Here is a 12,083-nt window from a genome sequence, read left to right on the forward strand (position 1 = left end):
AAAGGAAAAAGAAGGAAAAGAGAGGAAGGCCTAAGATGAGGTTTATGGATGTCGTGAGAGAGGACATGCAGATGGTTGGTGTGACAGAGCAAGATGCAGAGGACAGGAAGAAATGGAAACAGGTGATCCACTGTGGTGACCCCTAACAGTAACAGCCGAAAGAAGATGATGACACTGCCCTGGGTGCCAAACCGTCATTGAGAGTACAATCAAGACAAAATGAAGTGGAGAAGAAAAAAAATATTTCAATGCATTGGCTACATGACGGTTTACTTAATATCTAGATGGAAAAAAAAGGTTGTGAGGCATGAAAAAATAAATTACTTTTTTAAATACGTTACTAGAATGCCAGTCAAAATAAAGTATAAAAAAACAAGCAACACTCATCTCAAACCACTTCTCCTTGCACTGCATTTCTAATTACAATTTATATTCAGCTTTATAAAAGTACCAAATAACATGCTGAAAGTAAGAATCTCTGTGATACCGATTACCCCCACTTGTAAAAATGTTGCTTATCCAAAAAAGACTTGCTGCGGTGCTGCATGACAACCACTATCTACTTGTTTCATGGGGAAAACATGATCAAAAATGAACAGCAAACAAGAAACAAGCTCAAGATAAATTGCTTAAAGGGTTACTGCACAGCTTATGGTCCACACATAATAGATTAGCATTCTGTTTAGTTTACGGGTAAAGCCTGCAAAGATGACTGCAAGTCTCTAACAAATGTAATGAGCTTCTGAAAATACTTTAATCCTGTCCTTTATTACAAATACTGTCATATGCGTTTCAATACCTAAGGCTTATACGTTAGCTAGCTATGTAAATATCTGCATGGCAACAACAAAAAGGCTTTCAATGCTGATAATTCTTTAACAGTATGCTTATTAAAAGCTTACTTGCATCTTACAATCTCAGACAAGTTTACCTGATGGTCATTAAAGCATTGCTACCTAAACACAGAGCAACATGCACTGCAAGAACATGCATTTTCTGAATAGTAAGCATAAGTCAACAGTATAAAAATGACAGAAAACCAGAACATTCTGCTAAGTCAAGTGTAGATGAAATGCCACGGTACTACTTTGTCTACTTTAGATGGGGGGATACTTTGCACACTTACACTGCATAACTGCTCCTTGCCTTGCTTGGACACATCCAGAGTCACTACATGGAGGAGTGGGGTACAACAAGTATGTCACAATTTGAAATGTCTCTGGCTGATGGTGTTGGCCCAGACCTATTTGTCATACCTCTCAACCTCAGACCAAGAAATCTCGAAAAAGCCATAAATAGAAGTGGGACAAAGGACCGAAAATAAGGACAATTTTTAAATATTGCTCTTAAAAACTTAGAAAGATAATACAATAGTAGGTCTTGCATTAGTTTGAATTTTCCGAAGGGTATGAAATCTGAAACTCAAATGTCTTTTATTATTTTCTAACTTCAGTCTTTAATGATTTGCCACTAATTTGCTAGAAAACCTCATTTTTTTGAAAAACCTACCAAAAAAATGTGATGCAAAAATGTAAAATATCCACACAATACAGTTGGGAACCTGTCAAAAAAAGGACACTTTTTTAATATTAGTACTGTTAAGTTGAGCAGCTGACAAAATAAGAATCTACATGCATTTCTAAAATAAAAGTAATCTGTAACTGATCATTGCAATTATTTATTAATTGTAAACCCTCCACGTTTCTTCCAACATTGCCATTTTGCGGAGGGATTATTGGAGAGAGCAACAATTTGAGCCAAAATCGGGGACAGTTGAGAGGTTTGAATATACCTAACTCTATAAAGTGATTTATTTGCGCATACCTTTCAACCTGTTAATGCAGAAACGCTGGACAAGGCCAAGTATATTGGGGGAACAAACAAGGAATACAAAAAATTGCTCTTGTATAAACCTAGATGGTAGAATAACAGGTCTTGCTTTAGCATGCATTTTTCTGAAGGGTATGAAGTCTGAAACTCAATGTCTGTCATTAAGTGACTTCATTCCTAAATGATTTGCCAGAAAACCACAAATTTTGAGGAACAAATCAAAAATAAGAAGCAAAAATCTATTCATTCTTCAAAACTTTAGACAGTTGAGAGGTATAGTTAAGCCGGGAGAATTTTGTGGCAGAAATCCTACATGATGGACTTGGCTCCCTAGGTATGGGACAGTAAGTACCCCCCCCCCCCAAAAAAAAAAAAAAAAACAAAAAAACAAGAAACAAATATCTAAGAGAAGTGATTGCTTCAATCTGTCTTCATCAATTTCAGTAGCATTCAGACTCTGAAAATGTTCAGTAACAAAAAAGTTTGTGCTTGTAGGCAGTTGATTTAACTGATTACTAATCAAACACATCCAACCAAGAACTGGGAGGGGGTGTACCTGACCTGATCAGGTAATCAATAAACACCTTCCTGATTTGTATTAAATTATATTCCTTGTATAATACAATACAATACAGTTGTTAAAGGGTGTTTTAAATTTATTGTTTTGAACATTTTTCCAGTAAACAGTGAAACAAAATGCATGTACCAGTAATGAAAAAATTGCCCAATTCAGAACATTTCCATCATAAAAGTCTACTCAAACTTCTACAATCCACCAGTATCAGTAAGTATGCAGAATCTCTGCGGAAGTAAAAGTCATCTAAATAATTCCACATTAAAGAGATCTGTAACTAATGAAGAGGTTGCTGCGTGTAGAAAACTTTATATTTCATTGCTTCATCTACAAATAAAGTGCCTGTTGCCCTTGAGGAATAAATTGCCTATGTTACATTAAAAAAATGCTAAGCTAGTAATATTGCAATAGAGAATGGATTGCAAACTGATAAACAGGTTCATAGTTACTAGGTATCTCTACCAAAGAGGACATTCTCAGGACTGCAGTATCCACCCCCTTTAAAAGTACAACTCATTACAGAATCAGCAATGCATCTAAATATTGTGGCAGTAGAACCCACAGCCTTCTCCATCAAAAGCAAGTATTCAAACTGTTATGCTATTAATGCAGGCAGACTCTGCATAAGCAGCACTAAACTTCTTTTCCCCTGAAGCTTCTCAGCTCATTCTAAAATCCACTTGACACTCAACTGTATCTCTCAACTTTGCAGCACAAGAAATCTGGAAAAAGCCAACATTTACTGGGGGGGGGGGGGGGAGACAAAAGCCTAAAAACCTAAAAACCAGACACTTGTTAAACATTACTTGTATAATCTTGGAAAGTTGCTTGAATAAAATGTTATGTTACCACCATGCATTTCACTGCCAAGTGTTGAACCTAGAGCCTGTGCATTACAGTCAGGGCAACATACCACTGTTTCTTGAAAGACATGAAGACTGAAACTTAAATGGCTATCATTTAGTGACCTCAGTTCTCACCATAGCTGTCAACCTCATCATCATCATCATCATCCCCCTTTTTCCCATTTACATGGGGTTGGGGTATCGTATTAACTGTCGCCAACTCTCTCGATTCAGTGCCACTCTCCTGCCTTCTTCAACACTCATGCCTAACTGTCGCAGATCTTCTTTCACACAATCCATCCACCTCTTTGCTGGACGCCCTCGCTTCCTCTTACCTTCTTCCTGTTTGTCCCAAATCTCCCTCACCAGATTGTCTTCTGCTTTTCTACACATGTGCCCATACCATCGTAATCTGTTCTCTTTGATCTTTTCAGCAATTGGAGCTACTTTGGCTTCTGCTCTTATGTCCTCATTTCTTCGCCTGTCCCGCAGTGTGCATCCTACCACCTTTCTCAGGCACTTCATTTCCATCACCTCTAGCTTCTTCAACTGTTCTGCCTTTACTGCCCAGGTTTCTGTACCATACAGTAGTATTGGTCGCACCACTGTCTTGTACACCTTACTTTTCAGCTTCTTTGGCATTCTTCTGTCATAGACTACACCTGATACTCTATTCCAATTGGCTGCAGCCCCTCTGATTCTAGCTTTGACCTCTTCATTCAGACTACTCTTCTCCTCAACCACCCCTCCCAGATACTTGAAGCTGTTTACCTGTTCCACTATCTTCCCATCTATCTCTATTCTCAGCTTCTTCTGATTTCCCCAATCTGCTGCCATTACCACTGTCTTATCTGTGCTTAGTTTCATCCCATGTGCCTTCAGATTTGCATTTCATTCTCCTATCCTTTGCTGAAGTTCTAGCTCAGAGTCTGCATGTACTGTCACATCATATGCATACAGCAGCTTTGTTGCTCTGACCCTTCCAACCTGTTTGCTGATGTAGTCCATTACCAGTATGAACAGCAGTGGGCTCAGAGCGGAGGAAGACCAGATGGCTTAGTGGTTAAGGTCTTCGCCTCCAAAGCTGTCAACCTCTTAGCACAAAAAACCTGGACAAAGCCAGTAATGGGGGAGTACAGCCCCTAAACATATTCAGTGAATTCAGTTCTCACCATAGCTCTCAATCTCTTAGCCCAAAAAAACCTGGACAGAGCCAGTAATGGGGGAATACAGCCCTAAAAATAGGGGCAACTTTCAAATATTGATCTTATAAACTTAGAAAATTGCTAGAATAAAAGGGTTTGTGTAGTGTTACCATGTATTTTCTGAAGAATATGAAGCCTGAAATTCAAATACCTGTCACTCCAGTAAACCACAGATTGTATGATGAACAGAACAGATTCAGAACATAAATCTGAGGCAAAAATCTGCAATGGTGGTTGGTAGGGAATTCAGGCTCTTGCTACCTGTATCCAAGTTACAGGGTTTGAGCCTGAATAACTCTAGCCGCCACCACACACACACACAATCAGTTCAACCTTGCAGCGCACACACAATCAGTTCAACCATGCAGCACACCGGGTTTGAAAAAAACAAAGTCCCGAGATTACGAGCATGCGTACAGCAGGAAAAAACATCAGTTCCCCCTTGCAGGTGCTTACCTCTTCCCCAGCAGCACACTGGGTCTGAAAAAACGAAGTCCTGAGATTGCGAGCATGCTTGCAGCGAGAAAAAACATCAGTTTACCCTTGCAGGTCTGAGTCCTGTGATTACAGCAGCAGTAGTTGTGCTGAGACAAACAAAAAGCCCAGGTCAGAGAATGCGTCAGATACAAGCCGGGAGCCAATCAGTTGCTATCTAGACTGCAGACCTTGCAGTCCATTCTCCATCCAGTCTATGCAGTTTGTAACTACATAGACTTCTGGGCATCTACACTGACACCTTCTTTTTGTAATCCGGACTGGTTAGATTTCAGTCCGGATAGGAGTTCCAGTTTCATTTTACAGCTGTAGTGAATAGGAGTTCCGGGACTTTTCATTTTACAGCTGTAGTTTTCTGTTCTTTTCATTTTATAGCTGGGGGGGGCTGCATTCCTGCAGTCGAATAGCACGAGCTGCCCCTGCCTAAAGTGTGGCATCATCTTAGAAAAGTGCCAAATTATGATTGGCAGAGTGGTGAACCTTAGCTGTAAGGATATATTAAGAAAGGATCCCCCGACCGACATAGATGATTTTTTTTTTGCTATGATAGTTTATCTCTTTTGCCTGTTAAGCATATCAGGCCTTTGTTCTAAGTTGAGCTGTTTCTTTTCTTTCAGTCCTCTGTCTCACACCAGCAGTGTTTTAAAATTATTCTGATGTGTTGCAGGTTTTTGCATATGTGATAAAATTGACAGGATGCAGTGTGTGTTAACTTTAAAAATGTGGCTAGAGAATATGGATTTGCACTTGGAAGCATGTCTGTACATATAGTTTGGTCCACTGTATGTGCTGATCTTGCCACTGGAAAACATTGTGATGTTTGTGATATCAAGCTGCATCTAGTGCTGTCATTTGCTGATTTTGCAAAAAACAGGCTGTCTGGGTGGGTTATTAATTTTTACATGTTTAAGGCAGTATGCCAGTGTTACTCAGGGCTACCCAACCTGCATAAATGTCTGCTGTACAGATAAGTTTATCAATAAAGTATCAGTCCTCACCAAACGCATATTTTTCTCTTTCATGCATCAAACTGTCCTCCTTCCTATGCAAAGTCTGATGCAGTTGTATTAATAACAAAATCGCAACATGCAAAATGTGCGTTAATTCCATCACTTTACTTGAGGCACATAAAAAAAACTGAAATTTAGCAAGTACACACCAACAAGATTTTGTTTTGCTTAGTTTTAATGTGCTTTGCTTTAGATACCACTGAAAGTAGCTGATATAGCAGTAGACTGCTGCTCTGAAAAAAAAAAAATAAAATTGCATCAGAGCTGACATTACTGAAATATTGTTTGTATAGAATTGTTGCAGTATAGTGTATAGTATTAGAAAAGAGCCTGTGGTGGATGGCTTTGTTCTTAAGTTAATTCTGTTGACTGAGGGTTGTGGGAAGGCAAACCACGTGAGTATGTATGTAGCATGCATGTGCTCACGCCTGTGAGTGTGGTGATTGCAGTACATAGTGATGTGAGGGAAGGGAACTCCCTGAAGTAACGGAACTCTGACAGCTGTTTACAGTGGTTAGCGAAGGAGGGAGGGGCACAACTGAGCTGGCTGTTCTTTTTGCCTTGGGTCAGTCAGCTTTGTGGGTGTGATACTTTTGAGTCTGTGCTGGTTTTGTTTTCTGTTCTGTGATAACTGCTTGTTTAATGGTATAACCAAGGAATTTTTCTTCTATGACCACCTGGATTCAAGTCTGGAAAGAAATCTTGGCAGGTTAAAAAGGTCAGCCATGTTACATTTATCTGTGTGGATTTTTATAACTGTCGAAACTATAAATTGTCTGTCTACCTTACTACTTCAGACCAAGTGGAGCAACATTATGTTGCAATTACTTTTCGTCACAGAGGGAAAGGCCATCAGTAGAAGTAGTGTTTTCATTTTCAAGTCTTGTTGGTGATGCTAGCTATGAAAAACAGTGTTGTATATGTTTGTCTCTGGTGCTTAAAACTCATCAGTTAAAAGCACAGGTCTTACTGAATCCTGGTTATTTTATTTAGCCTTGTTATATTGTTTGTGTATTAATATAGTTGCTGCAGAAAACCTCAATATTGCTGTCTTGTATTTGCTCAGATTGCATAGTCAACAAAAGTTAATTACGTGGTGCATTTATTTTGCCGTTAGGATAAACTTTGACGCACCTTTTGGGAATGCTTTTATGAATGTGAGCTTGTATTAACATATTTTGGGGGGGGTTTCTAATTTATTTCCTGTTATGAGCAGAAATAGCTTTAGCAGAGATCGTGTCAGAAGAGAAAAGCTTGATCGAGTGAGTCTTATGTTTAGCACTTAATATCCTGAGAGGAAAAAGAAGGTGCATTGAACAGAGGAGGGCTGTTGAATAGCTGTGCATCAAAAATGACTCTGGTTGAAAGATGGGTTCAAGTCTGTTTCCTTTCAGCTGAGTGTCCACATGTGGGTTTCTAATGAAGTAATCATAAACAAACAGGATGTGAACGGATACAACATAACATGGCATTTGGGGTCAGAATAACAGTGGAAAGAACTGTCATAAAGGGAAGATGTCAGGGTAACTTTTGCACTCCACACATTCTTTTTGCAGTTTTAAGTATGATCAGATGTTCCCCACCTTAGCAATTTGTGCATCTTCAAGGTTATTAAGCCTTAAAAATGTCAGATTGGACTGATGTAATTAGATGGTGTTAAAACAATGAAAACTGGTGTGGGGTATGTAACGGGGGGCTATGTAGAGTGCATTTTGTTTCCTGTCTTAAAATTCTAAATCTTGAGCTTTCAGTAACGAAAAAAGGTTCATAGCACAGCAATAATTGCTCATGGGTGAGTGTCATCAGTAATGATGTAGTAGGCATGCCTTCTTCCTACTTTCTTGTACCACTGCCACCAGATACACATGCCCAACTTTGCACCTTGTAGTGCAGTTAGTTTTTACTCAGAAGCATATGCTGCAACCTTGTAAAAGCTGTTTAGGCTGTTGTGTTGCTTGCTGCTTTTAATGTTAGTCTCCTACAACCTTGTGTTCTATGCATTCTGGAAGTTTTACTGCTTGAGATTCCCTTTAGGAAAGTGGGTTTTTGCATTCACCATCAATGTGAAATAAATAATTCCTCCTGGTTTGTCTGACCCCCCCCCCCCCCCAAGCCTTTTTAATTGTACCACCACATTTTTTCCTGTAGTATGATAGTGGCCTCAACTCTGTCAAGATGTATGTGAAAATGTCATGATTAGCCAAATTGTCCATGATTTTTTATTTTATATCACTGCACAGATAGTATCGAGACCTATTTTCACAGCATTAGGTAGTGTACATTACCGTATTTTACATAAAACACTCAGAGTTCAATTTAAAAAATATATATATATCAAAGACATGTGTCTGGAGCATTTCTCCCTGGGCCTCCGCTAAAAATTGGCTTCATTCCAAGTCAGACTTTCCCAATTAACACATGTTAAATAAATAAATAAAAATAAGTAAAGATGAATAGGCCTTTGTCATCCCCCATTCTTTGCGTTTCCTCAAGGGTATTAAGTGTGCCTTCATATGGTTTCTGACACACCAGTTTAGTTGGCCTGTTTTGGACAGATGGGGTTTCACCAACTGCTGGTGCAGAGGGAAACAGATTTTTGGTTTTGTCCTGCAGACTACTACTACTCTTTAGCTCCATGTTATCCTGACTATCCTTTCCTGTAGTCTTACATGTGCTGAACCCCTTAACTACTTAATACACTTTAATGGAAGGTCTCTTTCCAGCTTTGTTTTTCCTACTGCATACATTGCTTACTTCCACATTTTTCTCATCAGAGTGCATTGCTTTGCAATTTTTTATGTAAAATGTAAGCTGCCTTCCATTTGTTTGGTGTTCCAACTTTGCCATATCTAATTTCATCCTGCATAGGCTGCATTGTTCATCAAACCTGATGTTCTTCGTGTTTCACTGTTGCAGTCATCACATTTGGGGTATCTGCCTGCAGGTAGCCCTCAGCCAGCCTGAATACCAGAGTCTTCAGATTTCTGCGTCTGATGCTGTCGCTTCTTCCCTGACGTCAGGTCGTCAGGGGTATAAAATATGCAGCCGATGCCATTACATCAGTCTTTCTTGCCGTGCGGTGCCCGAAGCAGTTCGCAAGTGCCAGTCGGCCATCTCCTGAAATTTTTGTTTTCGAGTTTCAGATCTGAAGTCTTCAAAAAAGATAAGTACCCCATTGGGGATCCTTTTTCTTGCTCCAGCCGATGTCAGTAAAAGTTAACAATTGTCTTACCTGTGGAAAGCAAATACCTCGTAGAGATTTTCATTCTTACTGCATCCCTTGTTTAGGCCTAGACCACGATGTCCCTCGCTGTCGGTTTTGTGCCTTGTTCAATGCCCGAACTATTTGTCGTCGGGCCATTTTTGCAGCCAATTACTTTCGTACTCTACCTACTCCAAAATGGCTTCGTTAAGCCATCCGACTACCGATCTTCCGAAAAAACCGTAAGGATAAAGACAGAGACAGACAGCATAGGTCCAAAACTGCCAATAACACTTCCGTTAAGCTAGTTGCCAGTCCGTCGGTACTCAGTGAGTGGATTTTGCAGCCCCAAAACCTGCTACTTCAGATTCGCAGGCCTCTACTGAGACCCATTCGGAGTCCGGTATGCCGCAAGATGCTTCTTCGACTATGGAACCTGCGGATGTCTCTACCTTGGATGGGTCCTGAGCCGCTGTGCAGGCACCAGCTTCTGAGGGTGTATTAAGGCCTACAGACATTCATATTAAACCAACATAGTTTCCATCCAGAAGTTCTGAATTCCTCAGGCCAAGGCCAGGATTTGCCCTTATCTACTTATGACGAGTCTGATGCAGAGGATTCCATTCACTCTGCTTCACCTCCAAAAGATTTTTCTTTCGGTGAAACCTTGCATACTCTTAGGGAGCATTTCCACTGGGAAAGCCAGGATTACTCAGAGTCCAAAAATAGACTTAGGGAATTCTTACTCCTGCCTCAACACAGCCCTTTAGCTATCCCTTCTGTGGACATTGTAGATGATGCTTTCTTGGAATCTAGCCTTACCTCAGACACTTTGCCTCCAGCTTCCAGAAAGCCTGACAGGTTCTACAGGGTACCTGACTCTCAAGTTCCTCTTCAAGAATCCTTCTGCAGATCCAGAGACCATTTCCCAAGGACCAAAAGGCATTAAGGCTACTGCTGCCAAAAAGTCCTACCCCTTCTGATAGAGATTCTAGAGCCTTAGACAGATGGACTAAGAAGGTATACACTTCTACTTTGGTCATTAGGCTTTAAATTGTCAGTTTCATATGCTAAAGTATCAGCAGCATATTATGGGACTACTTAAACAGAAAATTATGTAGATTGCTGACTGTGCTGAACACACAGAATTGCAAGATTTAATGCATTCTGCTGAACAAGTTGGTAAACATACTTTGCAGTGTGGTTTTGACGCTTTTAGAAGCATCTTGCAGAGCTGCTGTCAGTGGGTCTGTACTTAGAAGGCATGCTTGGCTTAAGAAACAAAACTTGCCACATGATGTTAAAGCTAAATTACTGGATGCTCCCTTAAACAAAGACTGCCTTTTTGGCAACAAAGCAGATGTCCTCAAAAGGATGGAGGAAAAAGCTAAATCTATGCAAACTGTTTATTTCCTACAAGTACAGCCTCCCAGATTCAGTAGACATTGGCCTTCAACTGGTCCTTTCCAGTCCCTTCCAGGACTTCTCAGTCCAAACCCAGGAACAGCAGACCACCTAGGCTACAGTCTCAGGCTATACACAGATCTAAGCAGTGGGGGGCTCCCACTTCCAAAACAGGGAGTAGTAAGCCACCCCCTTATGGAAAAATGGCACAATGACTTATCCTTAACCCTTCCAAGCCCTGCTTAATTACATGCTCCCTTAGGAGGAAAGCTCGCCCTGCATGCAAAAAACTCATTACCCAGGACAAATGGGTTTTGAACATAGTTTCCCAAGGATACAGATTCTACTTCCACACACTACCAACCCCAAATGGTTGGCCAGATCTACCCCCAAATCAGTGGGTGGAGGCCCAACAGCAGGTTTTCTCTTCTCAGTATCAGAGCTATTTAGCCTGTCCCAGCAGAACAAAGGAGACAAGGTTTTTATTAAAGACTTTTTCTGGTACCCAGAAAAGACAACTCCTGGCGTCCTAGCCTGAACCTCTCTATTCTCAACGCCTTTCTGGTGGTTCCAAAATTCAAAATGCTAACTCAACAGCTTCTTCCTATACTAGCCAAGGATGTCTGGCTGGCAACCTTCGACTTAAAGGAAGCTTACCTGCACATTCCAATAAGAGGATCCTGCAGACAATACCTACGTTTCAGGGCGGGCTCCATGCACTTTCAGTTCTCTGCACTTCCCTTTGGCTTATCTACTGCGCCCAGGGTGTTCACAAAGTGTCTAGCTCCAGCCATTGCAATTTGCAGGTAGAGAAATATTCAAATTTCCTCATACTTGGAAGATTGTCTGATTCAGGCAGAAAGCCAGGACTTGCTATTACAACACCTGGCATTCGTAAAACTTCTAACCTCACTGGGGTACACCAAGAACAAAAAGAAATCTCACCTAGTACCCTGCAAACAGATTGTATTCCTGGGAGCAAGCTTGAACACAATTTCCCAGGTGGCATTCCTCACTCCAGAGAAACAAGTTTATTTGACAACCTACTTCAGACTGTTGGCCATAAAACCCCAGCTATCTGCAAGAAAAATACTGCAAGCTCTGGGGTTCATGGCCTCTTGCATTGTACTAATTCCATATGCAAGACTGCATATGAAAAAACTCCAATGGTATCTAAAAAGCCTATGGTGTCAACATTCTCAGGATCTGGAAACAATGATTTCTATCATTCCTTGTATAAAGACAAAGTTCCTTTGGTGGGCAGAGGCCTGCTACCCCAACAATGGACTCCCTTTCACTCTACCCCTTGCTACCCAAACCCTAACAAACGCATCAGACTATGCTTGGGGGGTTCACATGGCAGTGCATTCAGGGCAATTGGAACCAGAGACAGATGCACCTGCATATCCATCAGAAAGAAATGTTAGCTGTACAGAATGCTCCGACAGCCTTCAAAGACCGTATTCTTCCAGGACAACTATTGGTAAAGACAGACAACACCACAGTTATGTGGTACAT

General features: G+C 40.7%; 1 protein-coding gene across 11 annotated transcripts in view; it reads left to right on the plus strand.

The window, feature by feature from the left end:
* Window positions 1-12,083, plus strand: part of LOC122812836 (protein 4.1-like) — a gene marked incomplete at its 3' end in the record, with an annotated part of 3,376,257 nt that overhangs the window by 331,258 nt on the left and 3,032,916 nt on the right. The window contains 1 exon segment of one of the 11 annotated variants that reach the window (XM_044084890.1): window positions 6,552-6,677. 11 annotated transcript variants of the gene reach the window in all.

The sequence above is a fragment of the Protopterus annectens genome, chromosome 1.part1 (genome assembly GCF_019279795.1).
Source record: "Protopterus annectens isolate FY-2018-M chromosome 1.part1, PAN1.0, whole genome shotgun sequence".
In the NCBI taxonomy this organism is placed as follows: Eukaryota; Metazoa; Chordata; order Ceratodontiformes; family Protopteridae; genus Protopterus; species Protopterus annectens.